Source organism: Symphalangus syndactylus, chromosome 15 (assembly GCF_028878055.3).
Source record: "Symphalangus syndactylus isolate Jambi chromosome 15, NHGRI_mSymSyn1-v2.1_pri, whole genome shotgun sequence".
NCBI classification, from domain to species: domain Eukaryota; kingdom Metazoa; phylum Chordata; class Mammalia; order Primates; family Hylobatidae; genus Symphalangus; species Symphalangus syndactylus.
The window spans coordinates 70,105,253-70,121,331 of NC_072437.2; the positions used below are offsets into that span (position 1 = coordinate 70,105,253).

The 16,079-nt window shown below is 47.5% G+C and overlaps 1 long non-coding RNA gene across 1 annotated transcript; it reads right to left on the reverse strand.

The window, feature by feature from the left end:
* Positions 1-6,312: 6,312 nt before the first annotated feature.
* LOC129463679 (uncharacterized) lies at positions 6,313-10,365 on the reverse strand. Its single transcript, XR_008651277.2, has 3 exons — positions 9,155-10,365; positions 7,764-7,894; positions 6,313-7,220 (listed from the first exon to the last, which is right to left on the reverse strand). It is a non-coding gene; the product is annotated as an uncharacterized lncRNA (long non-coding RNA).
* Between the last annotated feature and the right edge of the window lie 5,714 nt (positions 10,366-16,079).

Here is a 16,079-nt window from a genome sequence, read left to right on the forward strand (position 1 = left end):
CCAGTTTCATCAGAGATTGGCTGAGACTTGTCTTTTCTGTTTACATTTCTCTTGGACTTGAAATCTGTTCTTGTTTGCCATGGAAACCTGTCTGTAAATCATATATACACATATATATACACACACATATATGTATATACATATATATACACACACATATATGTATATACATATACACACACGTATATACATATATATTCACACATATATGTATATACATATATACGCGCATATATACACATGTATGTATATACATATATATGCACATATACACACATATGTATATACGTATATACGCACATACGCACATATATACACATGTATGTATATACGTATATACATGCATATATACACATATGTATATACATATATACACATGCATGTATATATATACATGCATGTATATGCATATATACACATGTATGTGTATATATATACATATATATGTCTGTATGTGTGTGTATATATATATATATGGCCATATAAAGTGTGAAAAATATGTTTGAGAGAGAATACCAATGGTGTGGTCAAGTGACCATTTGCTAACGAGATTACCCTGGATAGAGGGGAACCAGATGCTATTCAAGACAATGGGAGAAAGATCCTGAATACATTCCAGAGATCTTTGAGTCTTCCCCACCCATCACAGGCCCAGAGATCTAGGAGGGCAGAATGATTTCAGAGGATGGGCCTGGGGTGCCCTCCACAGGCTTGCTGCCTGGAGCTGCCTTGGTCCCTGTTTCCCACATTCTGCCGAAGTGCCTCTGGATTGCCCCAGCTATGGCTTAGCTATTAATAGACTCAGATGTAGTTCAATCTGCCACTCAGGAAAGTGCAAGTAGTAAGCTTTGGTAACATTCATGTGGTGTTAATTCTGCAGCCACACAGAATGCAAGAGCTATGGGGGCATGCCTACCTCCACCTCGATTTCAAATAATTTTTCAAATGTTCTCTGGGGCCCAAGCAGAAACCTGCCACAGGGGTGGAACTGTCACAGAAAGTCCTCACTAGAGTAATGCCTAGGGAAGCTGTGGGAGTGGGACCACCACCAAGACCCCGGAATTGTAGAGCCACCAGTGTACAATTTCAGCCTAGGAAGGCTACAGGCATTAGAATCCAACTCATGATAACTGCTCAGTGGACTGAACCCAGCAGTGCCACAGGGCCAGCTACCCAAGGCCTTGGGTGTCAAACTCCTGCCCCAGTGTGCCCAGGATTCAAGACATGGAGTCAACAAAGATTCAAGAAAATATATTTACTCAGTGCCTGGTACATTGGTACCCAGTAATTCATGTCCAGGTTCAGTGGGAGGGATATGAAGCATGAAGAAAACTCTATAAAATAAATATTCAAAGAAGTATTATAACTACACACAGGTGAGGTGCAGTGGCTCATGCCTGTAATCCCAGCACTTTGCGGGGCTGTGGCGGGTGGATCACCTGAGGTTGGGAGTTTGAGACCAGCCTGACCAACATGGAGAAACCCTATCTTTACTAAAAATACAAAATCAGCTGGGCTTGGTGGTGCATGCCTGTAATCCTAGCTACTCAGGAGGCTGAGGCAGAAGAATCACTTGAACCTGGGAGGCGGAGGTTGCAGTGAGCTGAGATTGTGCCATTGCACTCCAGCCTGGGCAACAAGAGCAAAACTCTGTCTCAAAAATAATAATAATAACTACACACAGATGAAGGTCATCTGGGTTGAAGTACAATGGCAATCTTACTGATGAGTTTTATTGTCCCACCTGGATATTTACATTAAAAGACTGCTAACATTTGTAGCTGAAGCTTTAGTGCAGTTTGATATGATTATTATGAAGTTAATGTTTCTGAAAATTTCCTTGAACCCAGAGCAACATATTCCTATATTCATTTCATAAACTTGTTAAGCACTTACTGTGCATTTGCTACGTTTTAGGAGCTAGGGATACAGCAGTGAACAAAACTGTCAAAACTCTCTAGCCTCATGGCATTTACATTCTAGCATACTGGGAATGACAAAAAACAAAGATGCTACATAAACTAGATGAAAAGGGAACTGCTTCTTTTTTCTTTTCTTTTTTGAAATAGGATCTTGCTCTGTTGCCCAGGCTGGAGTGAAGCTCATTATAACCTCTAACTCCTGGGCTCAAATGATCCTCCCACCTTATCCCTGTGAGTAGCTGGGACCACAGATGCAGATGTATGTCACTACACCTGGCTGATTTTTTACTTTTTTTTTTTTTGTAGAAGCAGGATCTCACTATGTTTCCCAGGCTGATCTTGAACTCCTGGCCTCTAGTGATCCTCCCGCCTCGACCTCCCAAAGTGCTAGATGATAGATGTGAGCCCCTGTGCCTGGCCTGGTAAAAACTTCTATGAGAAGAATTGGCGGCAGACTATAGAAGCTGGAGAAGTATGCAACCTAAAATAGGGTGGTCAGCAGTGACCTCACTGGAAAGGTGACTTGAAAGAGGCCAAGGAAAGAGCCATTTTGGTGTCTGGGGAAAGAGCAGAGGAAGCATCATGTCCAAAGGCCCTGAGGTGGGAAAAGGAGCCTGAACTCTACAGGGCAGTAGATAATGATCTTCAAGCACCAGACTCTGCTGAATACTGACAATATATTTTAAAGAGCACAAAACAAAGGATTTTTTTTTACTATTTATTTATTTTATTCATTCATTTATTATTTATGTACTTTTTTTTTTACTATTTTTTACTATTGCCTGACATTCTGCTTCCTTTATAACACAAACACCTGTTCAGTACCATAAAGTTAATTTGATCACTGTGCTCCCCTTTCTTCTGTATTTTATTAGAAAATATTTAAATAGAATTTCCTAGATTCTATGTGTTTTCCAAACGCACTTTATAAATATAAACTCTCTTAATTCTCATAACCACCCTATTAGGGTAGGTACTATTGTTATTTCCATTTTGCAAGGGGGTAAACTGAAGCATAGAGAAGTTAGGTTACTTGTCTAAGATCATATAGCTAATAAACACCAGAGCCTGTAATCCCAGCACTTTGGGAGGCCAAGGCGGGGGGATCACCTGAGGTCAGGAGTTCAAGGCCAGCCTGGCCAACATGGCAAAATCCCGTCTCTACTAAAAAATACAAAAATCAGCCAGGCGTGGTGGTAGGTGACTAATCCCAGCTACTCGGAAGGCTGAGGCAGGAGAATTGCTTGAACCTGGGAGGCAGAGGTTGCAGTGAGCCAAGATCGCACCACTGCACTCCATCCTGGCGACAGAATGAGACCCTGCCTCAAACACACACACACACACACACACACACACACACACACACACACCCCAGAGCTGTGCTTTGTGCCCAATCCACCTGGCTTTGGAGTCCATACTCAGCCTCTGATAAAGGCACATCCTTTCCCAGAGGTGTGCTGGAGCCGGCTTGGACCAGCCCACAAGAGCCAACTGTGTGCATCTCTTGCCTCTTCTGCATCAGTAACATCACTTTGGTACTTAAAATTAGCCACAGTGGGAGTGTTTACACCACAGAAATCAGCAAATGCTGTAAGTCCGGGCCTTGCATCCCAAAAAACTGGTTGTTGCACATTTACCAGCACACCGTGATTCCTCCCATCTTTTGCACCCTGACTCGGGTTGAAGCCCCTTGAAGCATCCCCTGACTTCATCCTACCTGACACCCCCACTCCAGCTTCACCTGCCCTTCTGGCATTGTTACATTACAACAGGGCTAACATCTGCCAGGGCTGTTTGACCACTGAAGTGAATGTTCTATTAGGAATTTCCAGTGCAGCATAGTGGCAAGAACAGGCAGTGATTAGGTGGACCTAGGTTTGAATTCTGACTCAGTGAGATACGTGGCTAATAGCAATTTACTTCCTGTCTCTCTCCACTGGTCTCCCTCATCCATAAAATGAGACATAACAATTTGCACCTACTTGAAGCCTGGTTGTGGGGACCTGGAGCAAGGCCAGAGTCAAATCCAAACTCATGACTGGGCCTCCGTGGCCCCACAGAACACCTGCTTTTCAGCGCCACCTCTCACCATCTTATGCTTGGCCACATCCCATCCTGGGACTTGGACCTGCTTTTCCTCCACCCAACTCTCACCATGGATGTGTGTGACTGCTTCCTCCATGTGGGGCCCACTCAAGCCCAGCAGCTCCACTCCAGGCCTCACTGCCACTGCCCACCCACCCCACATGGCCTCCTGTGTCCCTCCTGTGCCCCTCTGCTGTTTCCTCCATAGCACTCACAGGGGACTGGAAATTATCTAACCTATTTTTTCTATTTTAGAAGCCCCTTGATGGCAAAGTCCCATTTTACCCCTCCCTGTGTCCCTGGCACATGGAGTATCACACACTAGCTGAGTGGGGTGTTGGGAAGAATCTTCCAGTCCTCTGGGATCTCAGGGAGTGGAGGTTGGTGGGGGCCCTGGCCATGTCACCACTGGCCTGTATCTGGGCCAGTGTGGAATTGAGCTGCCCATCCATCCAGGGAGCCCCGGGGCCCTGCACTTTATCCAGGAAGATGGGGGAGAGGGTTCAGCAGAAGCTGCATTGTCAAATATTTATCAAAGCCTTTTGATTTGCAAACTTGCAGTTCCAGTGAGCACAGAGCAAACCACTCTCTTTCAAGTGGCCTTTGGCAAGACCTCCAGCCTGTCACTGGATGCTGAGTTGGAATGTGTGGGCAGAGGGAGCACTGCTGTTGAAATCAGTATAGAATTTCCTGACTCCTGAGGCTTTTTTTTTTTTTTAATCTTTACATTTTGGTTGCTGCAGCCAGAAGAGGAATCCTCCCCCATTGTCATCCTACCTTTAAGGCATCCAGCATTTTGCCTGGAAATCACCAACCTGATTATTGACCATCCGGAGACCTCCTGCCCTTGTGGGGTCCCTCCCCAAACCTCAGCATTTTAAGAGGCTTTAAGAACTCACAAGCATCCTCTGATAAAGTGGCTTATAATTTGCACAAAGCCTGCATGGAAAGTGGTAGAGGAGAGGTCTGAGGGAAGTCACATGAGTCCTGTCGGAGGCCGTGTAGGCATTCATGAGACAGAATCACTTCTTGTGTGTTAACCACGAAGAGCACTTAGCAGGCTTTGCGCAGAAGCTGTCCTGGGCTGTGGTGAGAGCTGTCTCTCATGGCCCCATCATCAGCACTTAGGTGACAGGGGAGGGGCACTGTCCAGGGCTGCAGGGGCCAGCTGTGATGGGGACCTAGGTGTGCTCATCTTTAGTGGTTCTGACGGTGTGAGAGGCTATTCCAGCCATGGACACAGGGCTATGGGATCTGGCTTTGATGCTGCCGTCTCTGGACAGGAACTCCAGGCAGGAGGCCTCTACCCAAAATACTATGGCCAGGGAAACCAAACAGCGTGTTATCTTTTGCGGGCGTGCAAATCATTCTGGAAAGCAGCCTGAAACGAGTGCCTGAGGCCTGTGGCTTGATGGGTCCTCCTGGCTCCTGTGATCTTCCCTGGCTGGATGCACAGGGCAGATGAGGGTCCTCACGTTTTTGACAGTGGAGTGGAGAGAGCTGGCCAGGCCCACCCAGGGGTCACCACATGGAGCAGGACGGAAGGTAAAAAACAGGAAGATAAAAAACAGGAAGAAGAAGGAAGGTGAAAAACAGAGACCTTCGAACACCCAGGGGCCCTGCTCACCGATACTTGTGGACTGACGGTAACTGGACTCAGTTGGTACCTCGCTCCTTCATAGAAGAGCCGCAGGAGGGAGGAGCAGGTCCCCTCCACCAGGGCCCAGGGCAGCCAGAGGCCTGCACCTTCAACCCCCTAGCCATAAAAAGTAGCATTTGCTGGGAAGTGGAGGAGGGAGAAGGAGAGGGAGGGACTGATTAAAGTATACAAAATTACAGCTAGGCAGGAGGAATAATTTCTAGTGTTCTATAGCACTGTAGGGTGGGATTTTGAATGTTTCCAACCCAAACACATGATCAGTATTTGAGGTGATGGGTAAGCTAATTACCCTGACTTGATCACTATGCACAGTATGCATCAAAACTCACTCAATATACCCCATAGACGTGTACAATTATTAGGTATCAGTTTTTAAACATGTTTTTCAAATGTTTTTTAAAATCCTTGGGGTGGGAGGGGTGGGGGCAAGGGGAGGGAGAGCATTAGGACAAATACCTAATGCATGCAGGGCTTAAAACCTAGGTAACAGGTTGATAAGTGCAGTAAACCATGATGGCGCATGTATATCTATGTAACAAACTTGCATGTCTGCACATGTATTCCAGAACTTAAAGTAAAAAAAAAAAAAATTCCTTGGGGGAAAGGATGCATATATTTTCAAGAAGCATGGGTGAATGTATTATAAATTAATTTAAAAGTCAGTGGCTTCTGAGTTATGACTTAGTAAGTATAGAGTTTCAGTTTTCCCAGAGGTCAAGAGCTGTGGAGCTGGAAGGTGGTGCTGGCTGCTTGGCATCATGAGAGGGGGTAATAACGCTGAGCTGCGCACCTGAGAATGGTTAGGATCGTAAGTTTCATGTGTATGTTGCCACGATTTAAAAAATTGAAAAAAAAAAAATCAGTGGCTCTTCCCCTACCTAAGAGATTTGTGAAGACTTGTCCCGAGGGAGGAATCTGGGCTTTCTAACCCCGGGTGTCCTCTGGGCATCGGCTTCTCCCTAAGCCCTAAAGTTCCCTTCCCCGTGACCTCTAGGGTGAGAGCCTGAAAGAGTGGTTGGACAGCTGGTCCAATTCATTCAGGTAAAGGACTTCATTCGCTTTAAATGTCAACTCTCTTTGCTTTGATGACTAAGTTCACCTTTTTGGGTAGCCTGTTTTTGTAGAGCTCATTTTTTGTTCTCAAGCTCCCTGAGTACTATGCACTTTGTGAGCCAAATCATTAAAATATGACATTTGTTTTTTGTTTTTTCTTTTGGCCACAAGTAAATACACGTTTAAGCAATAGCTTCCTACAGCTCTTGAATTATGCAATATAAAAATGCCAGTGTGTTTTAATTTTAGTTTTCTAGGTCATGTAATTGGAAAATGATTTCAATGAAAACAATGAAAAAAATGTAATATATCTTTTAATCTGTGAAACAAGAATGAGAAAGTTATTTCTCATCTCACTCTCCAAAAGTCCCAGGGCCTTGTGCCTCTCTGTGCCCTGGGCTGGCCTCACTGCGGGTCAGTCCTGCTCCCTCGCCTGCTGCTGAGCTTCCCCATGCCTGGCCCCGCCCATTCAGACTGGATTTGTCCAGATTCTCCCAGCACTGTAGAAAAAACAATCGCTCATATTTAACGAGTTCTTTTGTGTGTGCCAGACAGGGTTCTAAGGGTTCTACGTACACTAACACACATAAGCCTTGTGAGTGACTGGGGCTACAGAGGGGCACCACCATGCCCAGCTACTTTTTAACTTTTACTTTTGTAGAGATGGTGTCTGGCTCTATTGCCCAGGGTAGTCTAGAACTCCTGGCCTCAAGCAATCCTCCACTGCAATTACAGCTGAGAGCCGCTGGTTCCAGCCTATTTGTAATCCATATTTCATAGATGTGATGCTCAGGCACAGAGAAGTTAAGCAGCTTGCTGGGGGCCACACAGCCAGTGTGACTCCAGCCTCCCCACTTTTCTTTCGGATGTTATACTTCACACCTTCGGAGAGCTGCCCTCCCTGCCTTGGCAGACCTCACGCCTCCCTCTGCTGGGTAGACGCCACTCCTTCCGCAAGAACCTTCACGTCGCTTGCTCTATTCGAGTCTCCCCTGTAGGCTTGGGCCGGCGGCTTCCCCGTACCTCCAAGTTCTCGCACTCACCTCTTGGCGCTGGCACCTCGACGTTCACCTCCATCCCCGTTCCTGTGGCCCTGCTGAGGCTCCTGCTTTCCACCGTTTGCATTCTAAGCATCTAGCACAGGCTAGGCATGCAGGAGCTCAAGAAGTATTTGCTGAAAGCATGAAAGAGTGGCTTGCGTAGTACAAGCCCTGGCAGCAGGTGCGGGGCAGGGAGGGGGACCTGTTTTTCATGGGTGCTCAGAGCAGTGGCTCTTGTGCCTGAGCTGCCTGGGCCCCCATAAGCCGGGCCTCCCTGAGCTCCCCACCCTCTGTGCTGTCTGTGGTCCCTCCTGCCCGCCACTGCTTTAGGCACTTCTCTTGGCTATTTCGAAAACATGGGCAGAAAGCGGATCACGGGAAATTATAGAAGACCAGCCCTGAGCAGGGTGCGGGGCTGAGGGTGGACTCCAAGTGAGGAACAGTCTTTATCGTGAAGCCCTCACAAAAGTCAGGGTCTGGGTGTGCAAGTGGGCACAGGCTGCGCAGTCCTTGAGCGGCTCAGCCTCTCCTCTCAGAGGTGGTGTCCTGACAGTGACAGTCTGGAAAGCCCTGCACAGAACCCCAGTCCCTCTCTCACTGAACACAGCTGGAGCTCTTAGGGGCTCATGAGCGCCCTGCCGTGCAGACCCTCTTCCAGATTGCAGTGCTGCATGCCTGCCAGGGCACCTGCTGTGCTGTGAGGGCCATCCTGATGGCCCTGAGGCTTACAGGTGTCCCCACAGCCATGGCCCAGCACCCTCTGGCCACATCAGTTATGGCCTCTATGTCCAGCTGCTGGCCGCTGTGTCTGGCTGCTGGCCTGGGCAGTGGCCACGGCTCTTAGTCACCGCTTGCACAAGTTCTGCTGGTTCTGCTTAGTCCAGCCCTCCTGCGCCTGGCCCTTTGCGGTTGCTTTCTTTCCAGGCCCCTCCAGTGCATCTAAACCTCTCTGCTGTCCGAAGGGCCTGGCTGTGGTCTCTGGGGGCTTGTGGGGAGATCGCTTGCTTCCTCAGTCCATGACTTGATACCTCAACTATGCAATTCAGAATTATTTGTGTTTCGTGTGGTTGTTTCGGCTGTATCACGTTGCAAGCTCACATATAATTTGTTGGCCGTTTTCATTCCCCTGAGGTCTCTTTCAGTGTTTGTATTTTCCAAATACTTTATCTCCTTGCCATTAATAACTATGTTTGGGATTCTTGTCCTCCTTGGTGTAATAGCTTGCATTTTTTCCACATTGGACCTCCCTTTATTTACTGCCATTCATTATCGCCTTTTGCTATTTACATCATCTTCTCTTCCTGAGTGGGAGTCTGATTTAGTTTCAGCTAATGGACAACCACCCACCCCAGGCTCCTCCAAGGGGAGGTAATGTCAGAGGGAATTAACCCTACCGTGGGGCTGACAGCAATCCGTCTTCTCCTGGCTGAGACAGGGCTGTTCCTCCAGGTCCTGCCCAGCACGACCCATCACTGAAGCTGATGGAAGGACTTGGAGATAGGATCTGTGATGAAAACGTGAAATAACTGGGGCTGCTTCACTTGGAATGCCCTGTGTTCTTCTTGTGGGTGAGAAGTTATTACATCACAGAGGAAGACTAATTCTATTTCCCATATCTTTTACAGGATGTAAATGGGTTAATACTAGAGTAAGGGGTGGCATTTAGATTTGAGAAAAAGCTTCCCAATAATTATCTAGAGGCATGAGACAGGGACAAAGGAAGGTTTCCTGCGTTGGGAAAGGGGAGTTCTCTTCCTGCAAGATCTTCAACAATAAAACAGGGATTCTTCTATCCAGAAGGGCCTAAATCTTCACCCCTTATAAAATGGGATCCTTAATGCCTTTAGACTCTCTCAATATTTTCTGGCTTTGATTCCAGTCCTTTGGACATTGTTCTCAATATTATGCTTTCCTTCTACTCGATGCTAACCATTTATCTCAGGATCTTTAGAGTCATTTTGATAAAAGAACAAACGAGTCTCAATAGGTTTACAACAGGCATTTTAAAATAAGGAACCTTCTTTGATCTTCACACATCTCATGTCAGACATTGAAGATGGTGTGCTTGTGTCTGCCATCTTGGGATCTCATGTCCCACATGAAACTGAGAGCTTCAGTTGCTTCAGCCTGAGAGTCAGTAACTCCAGGGAAGGATCTCAGCTGTGGGACAATGGGAACTAAATCCCTACACTGCTGGTTCTTCCTAAGTACTGCACCCCAATGTCCAATAACCACGACAGTGCAGAAAAAGTGGAGAACACAGATTATGTATGTATTTATGCCTGAAACAGGTTACGTGCTCAATGCATACACTGATGGCTTATGGTGATAACACAATGACGGAAATGATCCTAAGGCAGCTATTTTTCCTCTCTGTCTCCATATAGACATATTTATATTTATATTCAGGACTTAATTATATATACACGCATATCTCAGAGATATTGCAGATTCCATTCCAGACCACTGTAATAAAGTTAATATTGAAATAAAGTGATTCACACAAGTTTTTTGGTTTCCCAGTGCCAAGAAAAGTTATGTTTACAATATACTGTAGTCTAACAAGTGTGCGATGGCATTATGTCTTTAAAAAAGTACGTACCTTAATTAACAGTTTATCGCTTAAAATGCTAATAATCATCTAAGCCTTTAGAAAGTCATAATCTTTTTGCTGTTGGAGGGTCTCACCTTGATGTTGATACGGGTGGTGGTGGTGGTTGCTGAAGCCTGGGGTGGCTATAGCAATTTGTTAAAATATGACAACAATGGCCAGGCACAGTGGCTCATGCCTGTAATCCCAGCACCTTTGGGAGGCCGAGGCAGGCAGATCACTTTGAGGTCAGGAGCTCGAGACCAGCCTGGCCAATATGGTGAAACCCCATCTGTACTAAAAATACAAAAATTAGCCAGGCATGGTGGCACGTACCTGTAATCCTAGCTATTCGGGAGCCTGAGGCAGGAGAATCGCTTGAACCCAGGAGGCAGAGGTTGCAGTGAGCTGAGATCGTGCCATTGTGCTCCAGCCTAGGCAACAGGGTGAGACTCCATCTCAAGAAAAAAAAAAGACAACCAGAACTTCTTCCAAAATTGGAGTCAATGCTCTCAAACTCCGCTGCTGCTTCATGAACTAAGTTTAGGAAGTATCCTAAATCCTTTGCTGTTCTTTCAACAATGTTCACAACATCTTCATTGGACTAGACTCCATCTTAAGAAACCACTTTCTTTGCTCATTCATAAGAAGTGACTCCTCATTCATTCAAGTTTGATCATTAGACCGCAGCAATTGCATCACATCTACAAGCTCCACTTCTCATTCTAATTCTCTGGCTATTTTCACCACATCTGCAGTTATTTCCTCCACTGAGGTCTTGAACTCCTTAAAGTCATCCATGAGGGTTGGAACAAGCTTCTTCCAAACTCCTGTTAATGTTGATATTTTGACCTCCTCCCATGAATCACAAATGCTCTTAAGGGCATGTAGAATGGTGAATCCTTTCCAGAAGGTTTTCAATTTACTTTGCTCAGATCCATCAGAGGAATCACTGCCTATGGAAGCTATGGCCTTACAAAATGTATTTCTTAAGTAATAAGACTTGAAAGTCAAAATTATTCCTTGATTCATGAGCTGCAGAATGGATGCTGTGTTAGCAGGCAGGAAACGATATTCATCTCCTTGTACACCTCCATCAGAGCTCTTGGGTGATTACGTGCATTGTCAGTGAGCAGTAGTAATTTGAAAGGAATCTTTCATTCTGAGCAATAGGTCTTAGCAGTGGGCTTAACATATTCAGTAAGCCATGATGCAAAAATATATGCTGTCATCCAGGCTTTGTTTTTCCAGCTCTAGAACACAGGCAGAGCAGATTTGGTATAATTCTTAAGGGCCCTAGGATTTTCAGAATGGTAATTGAGTATTGGTTTCAATTTAAGGTCACCAGCTTCATAAGCCTCTAACAAGAGAGTCAGCCTGTCCTTTGAATCTTTGAAGCCAGGCATTGACTTCTCTCTAGCTAAGAAAGTCCTAGCTGGGGGCAGGCACGGTAGCTCACACCTGTAATCCCAGCACTTTGGGAGGCCGAGGCAGGCAGATCACGAGGTCAGGAGATCAAGACCATCCTGGCCAGTATGGTGAAACCCCGTCTCTACCATAAATACAAAAAATTAGCCGGGCATGGCGGTGCGTACCTGTAGTTCCAGCTATTTGGGAGGCTGAGGCAGGAGAATTGCTTGAACCCGGGAGGCAGAGGCTGCAGTGAGCTAAGATTGTGCCACTGCACTCCAGCCTAGTGACAGAACGAGACTGCGTCTCAAAGAAAAAGTCCTAGCTGGCATCTTCTTCCAATAGAAGGCTGTTTTTATCTACATTGAAAATCTGTTGTTTCATGAAGCCACCTGCATCAATGCTCTTAGCTAGATCTTCTGGAAAACTTGCTGCAGCTTCGACATCAGCACTTTTTCGCTGCTTCACCTTGTACTTTTGTGTTAACAGAGCCAGGCTCTTTCCTTAAATCCCATGAACCAACATCTGTGAGCTTCACATTTTCTTCTTCAGCTTTCTCATATCTCTGAGCCTTGACAGAATTGAAAAGAATTAGAGCTTTGCTCTGGGTTAGGCTTTGGCTTAAGGGACTGCTGTGGCTGGTTTGATCTTCTATCCGGACCACTCAAACTTTCTCCATATCAGCAATCAGCTTGTTTCACTTTCTTATCATTTGTGTGTTCACTGGAGTAGCACTTTTAATTTCCTTCAGGATCTTTTCCTTGCATTCACAACTTGGCTAATTCTTTCTCAAGGGGTCAAACTTTTGTTCTATTTCAGCTTTTGACATGCCTTCCTCACTAAGTTTAATCATTTCTAGTTTTTTTATTTAAAGTGAGAGACATGTAACTCTTCCTTTCACTCAAACACTTAGAAGGACAATATAGGGGTTATTAAATGGCATAATTTCAATATTGTTGTGTCTCAGGGAATAGGGAGGCCTGAGGAGAGGGAGAGAGACAGGTAATAGCTGGTCCATGGAGCAATCAGGATACACACACCATTTATTGCTTAAGTTCACCATCTTATATGGGGTTAGTTCATGGTGCTCCAAAATAGTTACAATAGTAACAGCAAAGATTACTGATCACCTTAACAGGTGCAATATCAAGGCTAGGAGTTTGAGGCTACTGTAAGCCACGGTTACACCATTGCACTCCAGCCTGGACAAACTTGAAAGATCCCATCTCTACAAAAAGATAGGAAAATTGGCTGAGTATGGTGGCACACACCTGTAGTCTCAGCTCCCTGGGACGCCGATGTAGGAAGATTGCTTGAGCCCAGGAGTTCAAGGCTGCAGTAAGCTATAATCACACCACTGGACTCCAGCCTGGGCCAGAGATTGAGACTCTGTCTCTAAAAAACAAACAAACAAAAGCAGATATAATGTTAATAATGAAAAAGTTTAAAACATTGTAAAAATTACTAAAATGTGGCACAGAGACATGAAGTGAGCCCACACTGTTGGAAAAACAGCGCTGATGGACTTGCTTGGTGCAGGGTCGTCACAAACCTTCAATTTATAAAACATGCAATATCTGCAAAGCGCAATAAAAGCGAGGTGTGGCCGTCAGGTTCGTCCCAACCCAGGTTTGCTCTATGCAGCCGGAACACCTCACCCTACCCCCACCCCCACGGACGCTCATAGAGTTGGGTGGATTTTCCACCCCAATGCTGTGAAAACAGAAAATCCACCCCATTCACTTCTGGCCTTTTTATTTTTGAGAAAGAATGCTCTACAGCATTGTAGAGAAAGAGGGAGGATTCCAGTGTTCCCATGACTCAACGTCGAGGGTTCCCATTTCCATGCCTTTCTCCTTCCACTGCTGCTCCCAGCTCCCACCTCCTGAGCTGGGCATCAGGAATCTTTTGTGTGTAAAGCACAGGAAGGACTCAGCCCAACCACAAGTGACCGGCTGGCTTTCCTGAGATTCCCTGGGCCTCCGGGCCAGTGCATTGCCAATGCCGCGGGGTCTTCAGTCCGGGGAGGCTCTCCAGCCTTACCGATGCCTCTGTCGGGTGCTTCTGCTGTATTTAGAAAAGCATTTGGTTCCTCTGATTAAGTAATGTCTGATAACGTTCCCAAGGAAGGTTTCATTCACATTTTCAAATTAAGGTGAACTGAGATGCTTTAAACTCAGTGAAGCCAGAGGACTTGGGGCCCAATTCTGTCCTTGGGCAAGGGTGAGAGGGAGCTCCCGTGGGCAGGCTGTCCAGCATCAGTTTAGACCCCGTCCCAGTAAGCACGATGAGCGCTGTGAAATGAGAAGGGCAGACTGGGCTGAGGGAGGGAAGAGAAAGAGGTAGGAAGGAAAGAATGTCTCAGCCCGCACTGCCCCTGGGCGGAGGCGCACGGTGCACCCCAGCCACTCTGTCCGCCAGCCCCTCCTTCTCTGGTAGTCCCCTGATCTCCCACTCAAATGAAGATCTGCTCTCCCTCTGAGCAGGCAGGCCTGATGCTTCCAACCTGCTGCGGGGAGGCCCGCGTCTCGCGCTAGAGGGGCCCATTACGCGATGGGTGGGGCCCCATTTGAAATGAAAACATGGGGTTCCTGTTTAAAAGAGTATTAAGAGCTCCGAGGGTGACGGCAGGCCGAGCGAGAGCCTAGAGGTGCTCTGAGCACAGGCCGTATGCCTCCCTGCCGCACAGCTTGAGCCGCCCCAACCCCCGGGAGAGGCAGGTTTGTCAGCACTCGGCCTGGACTGAATCCGGATTAAATTGCGCTCTGCAGCACAGAGGCCCGGGTCAGGCGCCCGTGGGGGCACAGGCCTGCACCTGCTGCTGATCTGCACTTCGAGAGCGGGCGGGCGCGGCCTTGCCAGAGGGCTCTGGGTTTGAATGAGGAAGCAGTGCGGCGGGGCGGCCTCTGCAGGAGAAGGTGCTGGCGGCAGGGAGGGGCGCGGAGGCGGCCCAGCAGCTGGCAGGGACTTCACGGGAATGTCGGCCGAAAGCCCTCGAAGACGCCACAACAGGGAGGAAATTTTCCCTCTGCCCACCTCACTCCAAGATGGCTGGTGTCGGATGAATGCCCCGGGGTCACCTGCTGAAAAGAAAAAACCCAATGCCCAGTCTAATCGCGCGCGCAGGGGCTCCGGGCCCTCCCGAACCCTGGCAGCCCCGCAGCGCCCTTTGTGCCCGCGGCGTGTGGAGCGCGGAGTCTCCGGGAACAGCCCCGCATTAGGCAATCGGGGCTATTTCTGAGGCGAAGGCTGTGGCCGGCGAGGTGCTGGCTGTCTCTGAGCCGGTGCTCCAAGGCCGACACCCCTACCTGGAGAGGGCCCTGGGCGCCCACCGGCTGGGGACCCGGCGGGCAAGGCTCACGGGAATTCCCGCCCAGGCCCTGCTGGAGGGGGCTCAGGAGCCAAGCCCGCGAGTGTCCCCTGCTGACTTTCCCTGGATGCCTCCCCAGGTGGTCCTGCCACCACAACAATCAAATGAAAACTCGAACAAAAACACCAAACCCCTTTTATTTCCTGCAAGCATTAGCGCAGGTCTTTCCAAAAGGCTTGGCCTGCGATCCTGTAGTCATGGAGGCCCAGGGGTGCGTTCTTAGCCGGCGGGGCCCCTCCTAGGGGCCTGCCCTTTCCTTACCCTCCAGCCAGTGTCTCCTGACCCCCGCTCAGCAAATTCCCTTGTGGGCCGCCAAATTGCACAATGTCATATGTCCATTCCTTCATCATCTTCCCTATTAGGCACATCCTATGTCCTCTCTTAATATACATTAAGGCCAGGCGCGGTGGCTCACGCCTGTAATCCCAGCATTCTGGGAGGCCGAGGCGGGCGGATCACGAGGTCAGGAGACCGAGACCATCGTGGCTAACACGGTGAAACCTGTCTCTACTAAAAATACAAAAAATTAGCCAGACTTGGTGGCGGGCGCCTGTAGTCCCAGCTACCCGGGAGGCTGAGGCAGGAGAATGGCGTGAATCCGGGAGGCGGAGCTTGCAGTGAGCCGAGATTGCGCCACTGCACTCCAGCCTGGGCGACACAGCGAGACTCCGTCTCAAAAAAAAAAAATTATATATATATATATATATATATACACACACATACACACACATTAAACATATGGGAAACAGATACCTAGAAAATCACACCTGAGATGAAATAGTAATATTTTTCCATAGTTATTTTTGAGGTTTTTTTAAATAAAAACATTACAATTTCAGCCACTCCCCACCTCAACCCTCAACCGTTTACCCTACCTTTTTCTTGGCAACTAAATCTATCCACCATCTCAGTAGCTTCTTTTTTCTTTTTCTCATCAATAATGATACCA